The sequence below is a fragment of the Aquarana catesbeiana genome, linkage group LG06 (genome assembly GCF_042186555.1).
Source record: "Aquarana catesbeiana isolate 2022-GZ linkage group LG06, ASM4218655v1, whole genome shotgun sequence".
Lineage (NCBI taxonomy): Eukaryota > Metazoa > Chordata > Amphibia > Anura > Ranidae > Aquarana > Aquarana catesbeiana.
The window spans coordinates 343,375,618-343,391,459 of NC_133329.1; positions in this window are offsets into that span (position 1 = coordinate 343,375,618).

Genomic DNA, 15,842 nt, shown 5'->3' on the forward strand with positions numbered 1-15,842 from the left:
AGGTTTTACTGTGGCAGCATGGCACCGGCAGGCGAATTGACGTTATGTTACGTCGCTTCTTTAGGCGACCACTATGGGCGCGTGCGCCCACCACTTGTCCCCGGAGCCAATGCGATCGAGACCGCCGGGCTCCCGCGATCGCTCGTGACACGGCAAGAACCAGGATCTCTGTGTGTAAACACAGAGATCCCGTTCTCTGAGGGGAGAGGTGACAGATCGTCTGTTCATACAAAGTATGAACAGCGATCTGTCATCTCCCCTAGTCAGTCCCATCCCCCCTTCAGTTAGAACACACTTGAGGGAACACAGTTAACCCCTTGATCGCCCCCTAGTGTTAACCCCTTCAGTCCCAGTGACATTTTTACAGTAATCAATGCATTTTTATAGCACTGATCGCTGTATTAATGCCAATGGTCCCAAAAATGTGTCACATTTGTCCGATGCGCCCGCCATAATGTTGCTGTCACAATAAAAATCGCAGATTGCCGCCATTACGAGTAAATTAAATAATAATAATAAAAAAGTGCTATAAATCTATCCCCTATTTTGTAGACGCTATAACTTTTGCACAAACCAATCAATATACGCTTATTTCGATTTTGATTACCAAAAATAAGTAGAAGAATTCATATCAGCCTAAACTAAGAAAAAATTATTTTTTTTTTTTTTAAAAAGTGGGGATATTTATTATAGCAAAATATACAAAATATTGTGTTTTCTTTTTCAAAATTGTCGCTCTTTTTTTTGTTTATAGCGCAAAAAATAAAAATTGCAGAGATGATGAAATACCACCAAAAGAAAGCTCTATTTGTGGGGTAAAAAAGGACGTCAATTTTGTTTGGGTACAACGTCGCACGACCGCACAATGGTCAGTTAAAGCAACGCAGTGCCGAATCGCAAAAAGTGCTCTAGTCAGGAAGGGGGTAAAATTTTCTGGGGCTGAAGTGGTTAAACTATTTTACTTGTTTCTATTGGAATTTTTGGAATAAATCGTGACATACTTTACCATGGAAGCCCTATTCTTTTTTTATTTCCCAATGAATCTTGGATACCTGCTGTGGCTATGGTAAATATAATTTATCTTGAGAATACTCACAAAATGTCCGGTACTATCTGCCGATTGAATCCCATCTGACCATCTGTTCGGACCAGTGTTGTGGCCGTAAGGAATTTCCATCTGGATTGTCTTTTAAGCGCATATGACTACCTGTGATGGGTGTCATGGGATTTCGGTAACTAGGATGTGTGGCAGGTGGTGATGGTGATGGAAAGATCCTTGTTATACCAGGACCCGGAAAAATTCACAGAGAATTGAATGAACTTTTTGAATATCATATATATTATTATTATTATTAATATTCAGGATTTATATAGCGCCAACAGTTTACGCAGCGCTTTACAATATAAAAGGGAGACAATACAGTTATAATACAATAAAATACAAGAGGATTAAGAGGGCCCTGCTCAGAAGAGCTTACAATCTAATAGGGTGGGGCAGGTGGTACAAAAGGTTGTAACTGTGGGGAATGAGCTGATGGAAGTGGTAGGAGATTAGTTGGAGACGTGATAGGCTTTCCTGAAGAGATGAGTTTTCAGGGATCGCCTGAAGGTAGCAAGAGTAGGGGATAGCTGGATAGATGGAGGTAGCGAGTTCCAGAGGGTGGGAGAGGCTCTGGAGAAATCCTGGAGACGAGCATGGGAGGAGGAGACGAGAGAGCTTGAGAGTAGGAGGTGTTGAGAAGAGCAGACAGGACGGTTTGGGTGATATTTGGAGACAAGATTAGTGATGTAGCTCGGGGCAGAGTTGTGAATGGCTTTGTATGTTGTGGTTAGTATTTTGAATTTAATTCGCTGGGTGATTGGAAGCCAGTATAGGGATTGGAGTAGAGGGTTGGCAGACACTGAGCGGTTGGTAAGCTGGGTAAGTCTATATACTAAATTGTATATGAAATTGTATATGTACTTGATCACTTTAATATTATCACACACAATTCATACTACACATGGGTACAATTTGAGGCTGAGTTTATATTTTGATTGTTGAGTTTGTTTTTGCTTCAGAGCACTTGCATTTTAAATCACTTTGAACATATTCTAGAGAGAGTGCGGTTTAATTAATTTTATTAATTATCTTCTCCAAAATTAACAGCTGGCTGTATCAGTCTTTTTGGTCTCCAACAATATGGCCGCAAAGAGACCACCGACCACCAGCACTACATGGGACAGCAAAGCGTCACCTCATACCCCCTGCCCAGGTGTGATGAATGTGTGATGAAGAGACCATATATAAAGAATAGTCACTCTCCTCCGCGTCCCTTACTACCCCCCCTCCATTATCTCGGTGTCTCTTCTTACTACCCCTCCCCCTGATCGCGGACGTTTACCATGTGATCGCTCCGTCAAATGACAGAGCGATCACATGTCAACAGACCGGCGTCATGTCATGACGCCGGTTCCTCCCTCCCCTCTGTGTACCGATCGGTACAGTGCAAGGGGAGAGGGGGAGGGATCGGATGGCAGCACCGCTGTGGGCTGCATGTGTAGTGCCCACAGCGGTGCTCAGTGACAATTACAGTCACATCCATCCATCCCTCCATGCTCAGCCATCCCTGCAATATACCCTGCAATACTCTGCATAATACCCTGCAATACTCTGCATAATACTCTGCAATATACCCGGCACTACTCTGCAATATACCCGGCACTACTCTGCAATATGCCCGGCACTACTCTGCAATATGCCCGGCACTACTCTGCAATATGCCCGGCACTACTCTGCAATATACCCAGCAATATACCCGGCACTGCTCTGCAATATACCCGGCACTACTCTGCAATATGCCCAGCAATACTCTGCAATATACCCAGCAATATACCCAGCAATATACCCTGCAATATACCCTGCACTACTCTGCAATACCCCGCAATACTCCGCAATTTTTAACCAGTTCCCGCCCACAGTCATACAACGTCCTTGACTTTGAGCGGGGATATCTGAATGATGGGTACAGCTACAGGCATCATTCAGATATCAGCTTTTTCAGCCGGCGATTTCCTACACCATAAGAATGATCATAGCGGCTGTTCCACTGCTTGATCGTTCTTATGGGAGGCGAGAGGGGACATCCCCCCCCCTTCCCGCCACCCTCCGGTGCTTCTACCGACTCACCGCTACGATCGAAGCCAAGATTGTTTTTTTTTTTTTTTTTTTATTTCAGGCTTCCCAGCCTAGAGGTGAGATGTGGGGTCTTATTGACCCCATATCTCACTGTAAAGAGGACCTGTCATGCCATATTCCTATTACAAGGATGTTTACATTCCTTGTAATAGAAATAAAAGTGATCAAAAATTTTTTTGGGGGGGAAATAGTGTCAAACTAAAATAAATAAAGTAAAATAAACAATAAAAAAAAAAAAAAAAATTTTAAAGCGCCCATGTCCGTGTGCTCGCATGCAGAAGCGAACACATATGCAAGTCCCGCCCACATATGAAAACGGTGTTCAAACCACACATGTGAGGTATCACTGCGAACGTTGGAGCGAGAGCAATAAATTTGGCCCTAGACCTCCTCTGTAAATTAAAAACATGTAACCAGTAAAAAATTTTAAAGCGTCACCTATGGGGATTTTTAAGTAGCGAAGTTTGGCGCCATTCCACGAGAGTGTGCAATTTTGAAGGGTGACATGTTGAGTATCTATTTACTCAGCGTAACTTCATCTTTCACATTATGCAAAAACATTGGGCTAACTTTACTGTTTTGTTTTTTTTTAAAGCACAAAACTGTTTTTTTTCCCAAAAAAACACGTTTGAAAAATTGCTGCGCAAATACCGTGCGAGATAAAAAGTTGCAACAACCGCCATTGTATTCTCTAGGGTCTTTGCTAAAAAAAATATATATATATAATGTTTTGGGGTTCTATGTAATTTTCTAGCAAATAAATGATGATTTTTACATGTAGGAAAGAAATGTCAGAATTGGCCTGGGTGCTCCAGAACGCCTGGAGGTGCTCCGTGCATGTTGCGCCTCTGTATGTGGCCACGCTGTGTAAAAGTCTCATACATGTGGTATCGCCATACTCTGGAGTACTAGCAGAATGTTTTGGGGTGTAATTTGTTGTATGCATATGCGGTGTGTGAGAAATAACCTGCTAATATGACAATTTTGTGAAAAAAAAAAAAAGAAAAAAAAAATCTTGATTTTGCAAAGAATTGTGGGAAAAGATGAAAATTTCAAAAAAACTCACCATGCATCTTTCTAAATACCTTGGAATGTCTTCTTTCCAAAAAGGGGTCATTTGGGGGGTATTTGTACTTTTCTGGCATGTTAGGGTCTCAAGAAATTAGATAGGCCGTCAGTACTTCAGGTGTGATCAATTTTCAGATATTGGCACCATAGCTTTTGGACTCTCTAACATTCACAAAGACCAAATAATATACATCAATTTGTACTTATTTTTAACAAAGATATGTAGCAGTATAAATTGTGGCCAAAATTTACGAAGAAAAATTACTAATTTGCTAAATTTTATAACAGAAACAAAGAAAAATTCATTTTTTTTACCAAATTTTCAGTCTTTTTTCTTTTATAGTGCAAAAAAATTAAAAACCCAACGGTGATTAAATACCACCAAAAGAAAGCTCTATTTGTGTGAAAAAAAGGACAAAAATTTCATATGGGTAAAGTGTTGTATGACTGAGTAATTGTCATTCAAAGTGTGAGAGCACCGAAAGCTGAAAATTGGTCTGGTTAGGAAGGGGGTTTAAGTGCCCAGTGGTCAAGTGGTTAATCGATTAATCGACTAATTTCGATTAATTATAACGCACATACAGATCCAACTACTTTTAGATGATTTAGCACTGTTGCCGCTATGTCCGGCCGAAGCCGGACATAGCGGAGCATGGCTAGGGCGTCATAAGTCATAAACTCAGCCTCACTGTGCCCATAATCTCAGCCTTACCGTGCCCATAATGCAGTCTCGCCGTGCCCATAATCTCAGACTTACCGAGCCCATAATCGCAGGCTCACCGCTCCCATAATGCAGTCTCACCGTGCCCATAATCGCTGCCTCACAGTGCCCATAATCGCAGCCTTACCGTGCCCTTAATGCTGTCTCACCGTGCCCATAATCACAGCCTCACCGTGCCTATAATCGCAGCCTCACCATGCCCATAATGCTGTCTCACCGTGCCCATAATGCTGTCTCACAGACACTTGAAGGAGACGGCGCGCTACATGCACTGCGGCAAAAGTGGGTGTGGTGCCGAGTGACAGTAGGACACTGAGCAGCAATGCAGCCTCACTGTGTCCATCAATGCAACCTCACTGCCCATCAATGCGGACCTCACTGTGTCCATCAATGCAGACACTGTGTCCATTAATGCAGCCTCACTGTGTCCGTCAATGCGGCCTCACTGTGCCCATCAATGTGTCCTCACTGTGCCCATCAATGCGGCCTCACTGTCTCCATCAATGCAGCCTCACTGTGTCCATCAATGCAGCCTCTCTGTCCATCAATGCAGCCTCACTACCCATCAATGTGGTCTCACTGTGTCCATCAATGCGGCCTCACTGTGCCCATCAATGTGGCCTCACTGTGCCCATCAATGTGTCTTCACTGCCCATCAATGCGGCCACACTGCCCATCAATGTGGCCTCACTGCCCATCAATGCGGCCTCACTGTGCCCATCAATGCGGCTTCATTGCCCATCAATGCGGCCCCACTGCCCATCAGTGCAGCCTACTGCCCATCAATGCAGCCTCACTGCTCATTAATGCGGTCCCACTGCTCATCAATGCGGCCTCACTGCCCATCAGTGCGGCCTACTGCCCATTAGTGAGGCCTACTGCCCAATAATGCGGCCTCACTGGCCATCAATGCGGCCTCACTGGCCATCAATGCGGCCTCACTGCTCATTAATGCGTCCTTACTGCCCATCAATGCGGCCTTACTGCTCATCAATGCGGCCTCACGAGCCAGTGTAGGAGACGGGACCTTGTTACAACGCCGCAGAACACACACAGACCCAGCTCCGTGACACACAATGGGAGATGTCCGCTGTGTGTGATACACAAGAGGGAGGGAGGGGAGCGCTGCAGCCACAGATCAAAGCGACATCCATGCTACTGGAGAAGATACAGGGAGGAGGTGGGTGGAGCTAACTACAAGGCGCAGAGGAGGAGGAGGAAGTTAAATCCTCCATTCGGCTCAGCTCTGAATGCTGGGGCCCTGCTCTCCTCCTCGTCATGACGTCACTGGTTGCTAGACGCCAGGTGGGCCACGGCTAGCAACCAATTTGGGCAGTGAGCTAGGCAGTGGCCGGTGGTGAATAATAGCGGGTATCTTTCAGGAGTACTGTACACCAGGGCAGTGAGTGACAGTGGCGATACAGCGGCATTTTTATGGGGCATCAGATTGGCCCAGGGGGCAACTCCGGAATGAAGGACAGACCTCCCAAAAGCGGGACTTTCCCGGTCAATCTGGGATGGTTGGAAGGTATGCTATCCCCCCCCCCCACAATTACCTCGGTGTCTCTTATTATGCGCCCCCCATTACCCTTAGCCCCCTTTACATGGGCGTTCCATATGTCTGTTTTTCATACATCCGTTGACGGATGAAAAACGGACATACATGTATCTCTATGGAATAGCAGACGTTATCGGAAGATCATCCGCTGACATCCGCTAACACGCATCTCTGCGAAGCTCCGTTTTTTTATGACGGAAGAAAACCCTATGGCTGGTTTCACACAGGCGTTCCGTTTTCTTGTTCAGTTAAGTCGCATTTATACATCCGTTTTCACATGCGGTGGCATCCGTTTTTTTTTTTAAAAAGTAACTGAACTTCAAACACTGCATATAGCTGGTTTCTAAGGAGGAGGCTCAGAAGCCGGCCGCCATATCCTTAACAATCAATGAGTCAGCATCAAATGTAAGAAAAAAATTGGCAGCAAAAAAAAAAAAAAACGGTGTGTGGTTCCCACCTTCCCAGGTCCATACCAGGCCCTTCGGGTCTAGTATGGATTCGAAGGGGACCCCCTCCACGCCAAAAAAAAAAAAAAAAATGGGGTCGGTGGGGCCCCCCCCCAAAATCCATACCAGACCCTTATCCGAGCATGTAGCCTGGCAGGTCAGGAAAGGGAGGGGATGAGTTAATGCCCTCAACATGGGGAGGTGGGTTCTTTGGGGCAGGAGGGCCCCACCCCAAAGCACCTTGCCCCCCCATGTTGATGGGGACAAGGGCTTCTCTCCAACAACCCTGGTCAGTGGTTGTCGGGGTCTGTGGGCAGGGGGCTTATTGGAATCTGGGGGCCCCCTTTAACAAAGGTGCTCCAGATCCCGCCCCCCCCCCATGTGAATGGGTATCGGGTACATACTACCCCTACCAATTCACCAAAAAGGCAGTGAAATGTAAAAAAAAAAATGAGCTGGTTTTTGACAATTCCTTTATTAGTAGCTCTGTCTTCTCCCGGTGCCGTCCTCTCCAGTGCCTTCTCTCCAGCCGCCGTCTTCTCCTGCCACTGTCACTCCCGGTGCCTTCTCTCCCGCCAGTTACCTGCTAAAAAAAAAATAAAAAGCTGTTCTTCTGTTGCTGTCTTCCTCCGTTGTGTTGTCATCTGCTGTCTGGCATCTGTTATATAGCCATGGGGCGTGGCCATCAGCTGACGTCACCTGGAGAGCCCGCCCCCTGTGATGTCACCGGGGCAGGCATCGAGGAAGATGGCAGCGGGAGAGAAGCCATCGGGAGAGACGGGGGCAGGAGAAGATGGCAGCAGGAGAAGACGGAGGCGGGAGAGATACCCGATACCCATTCACATAGGGGGGCCTGGGATCTGGGGGGCCCCCTTTAACCCCCCAGATTCTGATGAGCCCCCTGCCCGCAGACCCCAACAACCTCTGGCCAGGGTTGTCAGGAAGAGGCCCTTGTCCTCATCAACTTGGGGGCAAAGTGCACCCACCCCCCCATGTTGAGGGTATGCGGCCTGGTATGGTTGGGGGGGGCGCTCGCTCGTCCCATCCCTTTCCTGACCTGCCAGGCTGCAAGCTCAGATAAGGGTCTGGTATGAATTTTGGGGGGGACCCCACGCCATTTTTTTGCCGATTTTTCTTTTTTTTTTTTTGCTGGCTATTTTTATTTTTTTTTTTACATTCAGCTGTCAGCTGATGACTCATCAGTTGTTAAGGACATGGCGGCTGGCTTCCCATCCCCCTCCTTAGCAACCAGCTATATGCAGTGTTCAGTCACTTTTTTTTTTGTAAAAAAAGGATGTCAGCGGATATGAAAACGGATGTAAAAATTGACCCCCCACACACATCAGGGTTCAGATCCGAGTCCTCCTTTACACGAGACTATTTATCGTAGCCCCCCCCTCTCCTTACATGAAAGTCCTCTTACATGTGTTTACCCATCAGAGTTCCTTCTTACATCAGTGTTTCTATCAAAGTCCCCTTGAACATGAGAGTCTTTACAAGAGAACCCATCAGAGTCCCCCCCCCCACATCAGGGTCCAGATCAGAGTCCCTCCTCCAATTGAGAGTCCCCATTAGAGTTCCCCTTTACATCAGTGTCCAGATCAGAGCCCTCCTTACACGAGAGTCCCCATCAGAGTCCACTCATATATGAGACGAGTATTCATCAATGTCCCCTGTTGCATGAGAGTACTCCTTCACAGCCTCTGCTTACATGAGAGTTCCCCCCCCCCCTGAAATCATGGTCCAGATCAGAGTCCTTCTTTACATGAGAGTCCGCCATCAGGGTCCCTGCAGTTTTTTTTCTCTGCTGAATACAAAAAAAGTTCCACGTAAAACAAATTCATTCATTTGAATTGTATTCATTTTTAACAAATGTTTTTTCTTGGCCCTCCAATATTTGTAAAGTATACACTGTGGCCCTTGTACTAAAAGGTTTGCAGATCCCTAATTTAAAGGTCAACAACAAACATAACCTATTGCAGCTTTACTAGTTCTTAGCTGTGGCAGCTGCATTCGTTTTGCATTTTACAAGCTAAGAACTTTTTATGCAAGTATAGAATAATATTATCTGTTAATCCTGCCAGAAATGCAGTATGCTTGTTACTTCCTGTGCACTAAAAACATAGCTTAACCACTTGACCTCCGGAAATTTTGCCCCCCCCCAATAACCAGGCCATTTTTTGAGATACTGCACAACTGACAACTGCGTGGTTGTGTGATTTGGGGACCAGTGACACTAATACAGTGATCAGCGCTAAAAATATGCACTGTCACTGTACTAATGACTCTGGCACGGAAGGGTTTAACATCAGGAGCGATCAGTGTTTTACTATACCGTGAGAGGTGCTTTTACTAGGGGAATAGATCAGGGGCGTAACTAGAAATCACAGGGCCCCATAGCAAAATGTTGTATGGGCCCCCTCCTGCAAACAGCCCCCCCCCACAAAAAAAATGAACTAATGCCAATGAACAACAGATTACCGCACCTATGTGGCACAGTACCCAGGCAACAGCGTATATTAATTTTGAACAACAAAGTATGCACTATACTGTATGCAGTCCCTGAAGGACACACATTGCTGACCTCCATGCCTTCTAACCAATTTCTGTTCTGTTATATAAAATGAAATAGTTCAACTCACCATAATGCAGAATCAGTGGGAGCCCTGAGCGTTTCACTTGCCACCGTCGCCTGCCACCAGATGCAACTTGTCACGGAATGTCACTTGCCACATCACCTGCCACACGTTGCGGATTGTCCACTTGCCACGTCGCCTGCCACCAGATGCAGATTGTCACTTGTCACATGTTGCAGAATGTCACCTGCCACATGTTGCCTATTGTCCACTTGCCACGTCCCAGATTGTCACTTGCCACGTCACCTGCCACACATTACAGATTGTCACTTGCCACGTCCCAGATTGTCACTTGCCACATCACCTGCCACACATTACAGATTGTCAAAAGGCTCATATGATTACCCTTTAAGGTGAGAGTTCTGGGAGCACAGCGGTGTCTCAAGGAGGTGAAAGCACACCAAGGTTGTCTATGTAAATCCCCATAAGAAGCACTTTAGGAACTGTTAGACAATTTAATATATTGATGCACTTTATGCAACGGATTGCGCATTATTATGCACTTTATACAGTGCCTTGCAAAAGTATTTCCCCCCCCCCCTTGGCTTTTTACCTATTTTGTTACATTACAGCCTTTAGTTCAATGTTTTTTTTAATCTGAATTATATGTGATAGATCAGAACACAATAGTCTAAGTTGGTGAAGTAAAATTAGAAAAATATATACATAAAACTTTTTTTCAGAAATAAAAAACTGATAATTGGCATGTGCGTATGTATTCACCCCCTTTGTTATGAAGCCCATATAAAGCTCTGGTGCAACCAATTACCTTCAGAAGTCACATAATTACTGAAATGATGTCCACCTGTGTGCAATCTAAGTGTCACATGATATGTCATTACATATACACAACTTTTTGAAAGGCCCCAGAGGCTGCAACACCTAAGCAAGAGGCACCACTAACCAAACACTGTCATGAAGACCAAGGAACTCTTCAAACAAGTAAGGGACAATGTTGTTGAGAAGTACAAGTCAGGGTTAGGTTATAAAAAAAATATCCAAATCTTTGATGATCCCTAGGAGCACCATCAAATCTATCATAACCAAATTGAAAAGAACATGGCACAACAGCATACCTGCAAAGAGACGGCCGCACACAAAAACTCAATGATCCGGGCAAGGATGGCATTAATCAGAGAGGCAGCACAGAGACCTAAGGTAACCCTGAAGGAGCTGCAGAGTTCCACAGCAGAGACTGGAGTATCTGTACATAGGACGCTCCATAGAGTTGGGCTTTATGGCAGAGTGCCCAGAAGAAAGCCATTACTTTCAGCAAAAAACAAAATGGCACGTTTTGAGTTTGCAAAAAGGCATGTGGGAGACTCCCAAAATGTATGGAGGAAGGTGCTCTGGTCTGATGAGACTAAAATTGAACTTTTTGGCCAAAGAAAACATTATGTCTGGTGCAAACCCAACACATCACATCACCCAAAGAACACCATCCCCACAGTGAAACATGGTGGTGGCAGCATCATGCTGTGGGGATGTTTTTCAGCAGTCAGGACTGGGAAATTGGTCAGAGTTGAGGGAAAGCTGGATGGTGCTAAATACAGGGATATTCTTGAACAAAACCTGTACCACTCTGTGTGTGATTTGAGGCTAGGATGGAGGTTCACCTTCCAGCAGGACAATGACCCCAAACACACTACTAAAGCAACACTTGAGTGGTTTAAGAGAAACATGTAAATGTGTTTGAATGGCCTAGTCAAAGCCCAGACTTCAATCCAATAGAAAATCTGTGGTCAGATTTAAAGATTGCTGTTCACAAGCGCAAACCATCCAACTTGAAGGAGCTGGAGCAGTTTTCCAAAGAGGAATGGGCAAAAATCCCAGTGGTAAGATGTGGCAAGCTCATAGAGACTTATCCATAGCGACTTGGAGCTGTGATAGCCGCAAAAGGTGGCTCTACAAAGTATTGACTTTAGGAGAGTGAATAGTTATGCACATTGAATTTTTTTGTTATTTTGTTCTATTTGTTGTTTGCTTCACAATAAAAAAAAAATCTTCAAAGTTGTGAGCATGTTCTGCAAATTAAATCATGCAAATCCTCAAAGAATCTATGTTAATTCCAGGTTGTGAGGCAACAAAACACAAAAAATGCCAAGGGGGGGTGAATACTTTTGCAAGGCATTGTATATGTATTATGATTGTATGCACGTTATTTATATTCTTTTGATGATTATATATCACAGGATATGATACTATCTTAATTTGCAGATTCACTGATATTTGAGTTTGTGCAACACCATTTTTATTTATCATAGAGCACTGATGGGACGGCACTGATGAGGCTGCACTGATGGACAGTGATGAGGCTGCACTGATGGACACTGATGAGGCTGCACTGATAAAGTGGCACTGACTTGCTGCACTGATAATCAGTGCCCTGGTTATCAATGTAAATGTCCCCCATCACAGGATTAGAGGATTAGAAATGCTGCTAACCGGCATTTGTTTACATGTGATCATCTGTGATTGGACACAGCTGATCACATGGTAAGGAGCCAGCGTTATTGGCTCTTTACCCTGATCAGTGATGCTCTGTGTCTGGGGAACACGGCTCACCACCGATTGCTGCGTGCCAAGAAGGGGAGGATGTCACCTGGCCGTCAATCTGCTATAGGCCAGGTGGAAACTGGTTAATGGATGATTTCTTTTCCATTTGTTTTATGCTACAAATAGAGGCTCTTTTGCACTAGGTTCTTTGTTCATTTTTCACAACTTAAGGGCACTTTCACAATATGAATTACACAGGAAAGTGCTATGCCTCCCTGTGAGATTCACATGTGATCTGGGTGCAATGCAGTGCGATTTCAGCCCATTCATTTCAAATGGGCTGAAATCACACCGCACCATGCCAAAAGTAGTGCATGCACTACTTTTAGAAATGCACTGCAATTGGATTGTATGGTACTTCTGTACCATGTGATCCGATGCATGCAAACGCACTGCAATTATGACCTGCATTTTGGGTGTCCTGAACTTTGCATTGACACCCACTGCAGATCACAAGGGCAGTGCGGAGAATGCAGGTTTCCCGCAAAGCATTCCAATGTGAATGGTCCCTGAGAGAGTTCCCTGCTCCACCATCCCGGGCTGCATAGGACTACAGTTTTAGGGTCATTTACACTAGAATGTGATGCAGGAAAGCTACGTTTCTGTGCGGCTTCCCGCACCGCATTCCAGTTGCACTGTGATCTTCTGCAGGTGTCAGTGCAAAGTTAACGACACCCCAAATGCAGCTTGCAAACACAGTGTTGTTTGCCCTCAATGAATCTCATGGTACAAAAGGACCATGTGATCCAGTTGCCGTGCCTTTCAAAAAGTAGTGCATGCACTACTTTTGGTACGGTGTGGTGAAATCGCACTGCACAGAACTGTGTGAAAGGGCCCTTACTGTGGTTCTCTGCTGGGGCTACCTGTGTTCTAATAAATTGACTTATACTGTGTTTGCTGTTTTGGCAGATTGGTAACCTTAAATATTTTATAGAGTGGGAGTCCCCAGTGCTGGTATTTGCTGTATTTGTAGCCGGGCCGCAAAGGCTGCACTGATCGAGGTGCAGCACTCGAGCAGAGAGATGGCACCATCTCTCACCGCCCGCCCTGCATCCTTACTGTTCCGCCCTTTCACTCTAGGATAGGACGAAACGCTGCATCTCGTGACAGGCGACAGTGGGAAGAGACACGCTGCATCTGGTGACAGGCGACAGTGGGAAGAGACACGCTGCATCTCGTGACAGGCGACAGTGGGAAGAGACACGCTGCATCTGGTGACAGGTGACAGTGGGAAGAGACACGCGGCATCTGGTGACAGGTGACAGTGGGAAGAGACACGCGGCATCTGGTGACAGGCGACGGTGGCAAGAGACACACGGCATCTGGTGACAGGCAACGGTGGCAAGTGATACGCTGCATTTGGTTACAGGTAATGGTGGCAAGTGACACGATGCATCCGGTGACAGGCAACGGTGGCAAATTACACGCTGCATCTGGTAACAGGTGACAGTAGGAAAAGACACGCTGTATCAGGTGACAGGCAACGGTGGCAAGAGACACCCTGCATCTGGTGACAGGCGACAGTGGCAAATGACATGCTGCATCTGGTGACAGGCAGTGGTGGCAAGTGACACGCTGCATCTGGTGACAGGCAAAGGTGGCAAGAGACGCTCTGCATCTGGTGACAGGCAATGGTGGCAAATTACATGCTGCATCTGCTGACAGGCAGTGGTGGCAAGTGACGCACTGCATCTGGTGACAGGCAAAGGTGGCAAGTGCCGCACTGCATCTGATGACAGGCGACAGTGGGAAGAGACACACTGCATCTGGTGACAGGCAACAGTGGGAAGAGACACACTGCATCTGGTGACAGGCGACAGTGGCAAGTGACACACTCAGGGATCCCACTGAATCTGCATTATGGAGAGTTGAGCTATTTTATTGTACATTACAATGTTATAAAAGAAATTTTGCGCTTCAATCATCCTAACCCCATATCAACCATGGTGTGGTGATCATTGAAGCGGCAAACCCGGTACTTGGCAAAATGTTCTTCCATGACACCGGTCTCCAGTGACAAAAAGGTTGAATCAACTTACTCTGGTTTTATCCCTGTGGATTGAGTGAATTGGGAATTTTTTTGTGTATTTTTTGGGGTGGTAAAATTCTAATCCCCAGCCACTTGCTGGGGATTTGGATTTTCTAAATACCTGTCTTCTATTCTTTAAAAGCGGTTGTATACCCGCTTGGTGATTTTTACCTACAGGTATGCCTATCATAAGGCTTACCTGTAGGTAAAATGATTATCTCCTAAACCTGCACGGTTTAGGAGATATTCACCATGCATACAACCGCTGACACGGAACTTCAGAACTCCCTGCCAGAACAGAGGGCTCCCGCGCACATGTTGCGTGCGGGAGTGACATCATTGTGGCTCCGGCCACACACATCGCCGGAGCCTGCGAACCCAGAAGAGACTCCGAGGGAACATGTCAGCCTCCTCAACGGTGATTGGGCGCCCCTGCGGGGGCTTCATTCTAAGGTAAGTATTTCATAATGTGCTAGTATGCGATGCATACTAGCACATTATACTATTGTCTTGCAGTTTTTTTTTCTCTTGCTCTCTGCAAAGCAGGAACATGGATCAATGACTTTCCCTAGTAAAAGCACCTCCCCCACAGAGAACACTGGTTAGGCACACAGTTAACCTTTTGATTCCCCCTGATGTTTAACCCATCCACCAGCCAGTGTCATTAGTACAGTGACAGTGCATATGTTTAGCTCTGATCACTGTATTAGTGTCACTTGTTCCCCAAAAAGTGTCAGTTAGTGTCCCGATTGTCCACCGCAATATCGCAGTCCTGCTATAAGTCACTGATCACCGCCATTACTAGTAAAAAAATAATAAATAAATAAAAATACCCCTTAGTTTGTAGACGCTATAACTTTTGTGCAAACCAATCAATATACACTTATTGGGATTTTTTTTACCAAAAATATGTAGCAGAATACATATTGGCCTAAATTGATGAAGAAATTTGATTTTTCATTTGATTCATCATGCACCTAATTGCTTTGGGCGATAATAACTGGTTAGAGAAGTAGTTTTGGTCTTATCCCAACATGTCAAGTAGTTTATATTTAAATTAATAATCTGACAGAAATAAATGATAAAAACGTCCCCTTCTTTCTTGGTCTAGAACAGTGCAGTTCCCCTCACAGCCAATAGGTGGCGATCTATGCTAAAAACAGATGAGACGGTGCACCTTTAGGAGGATTTCTAAAGCCTCGTACACATGGTACGATTGTTGGCAGGGGATTGTCTGTTGATAGACTGTTGTCCTAAAATCTTACCGTTAGTATGCTCCTTTTGACAATTGTTGTTGGCCAACAAATGTTGGATGACAGGCTAGTAGATTTTCGGCAGACGTCTGATTTTCATATGGTCAGTACACAAATCCGTCACACAAAAGTCGAAAGCACAAACATGCATGATCGGCAGCAAGGAACAAGCCGGAGTGGTCAGTCTTGTAAACTAGCGTTCGTAATGGAGAATTAACATTCGTGACGTGGCAAATTATAAAATCTCGAAATGCAGTGCACAATTCTCTTCTTCTTTAATGGGATAATAATGAAGCTGCTTTGCTGGTGATACTGATGGAGTTATGGCAAATGTATTTTAAAAGGTTTTTTTTTTCAAACATTTGTTTAACCGGAACACTAATTCTTGGCTGGCTTT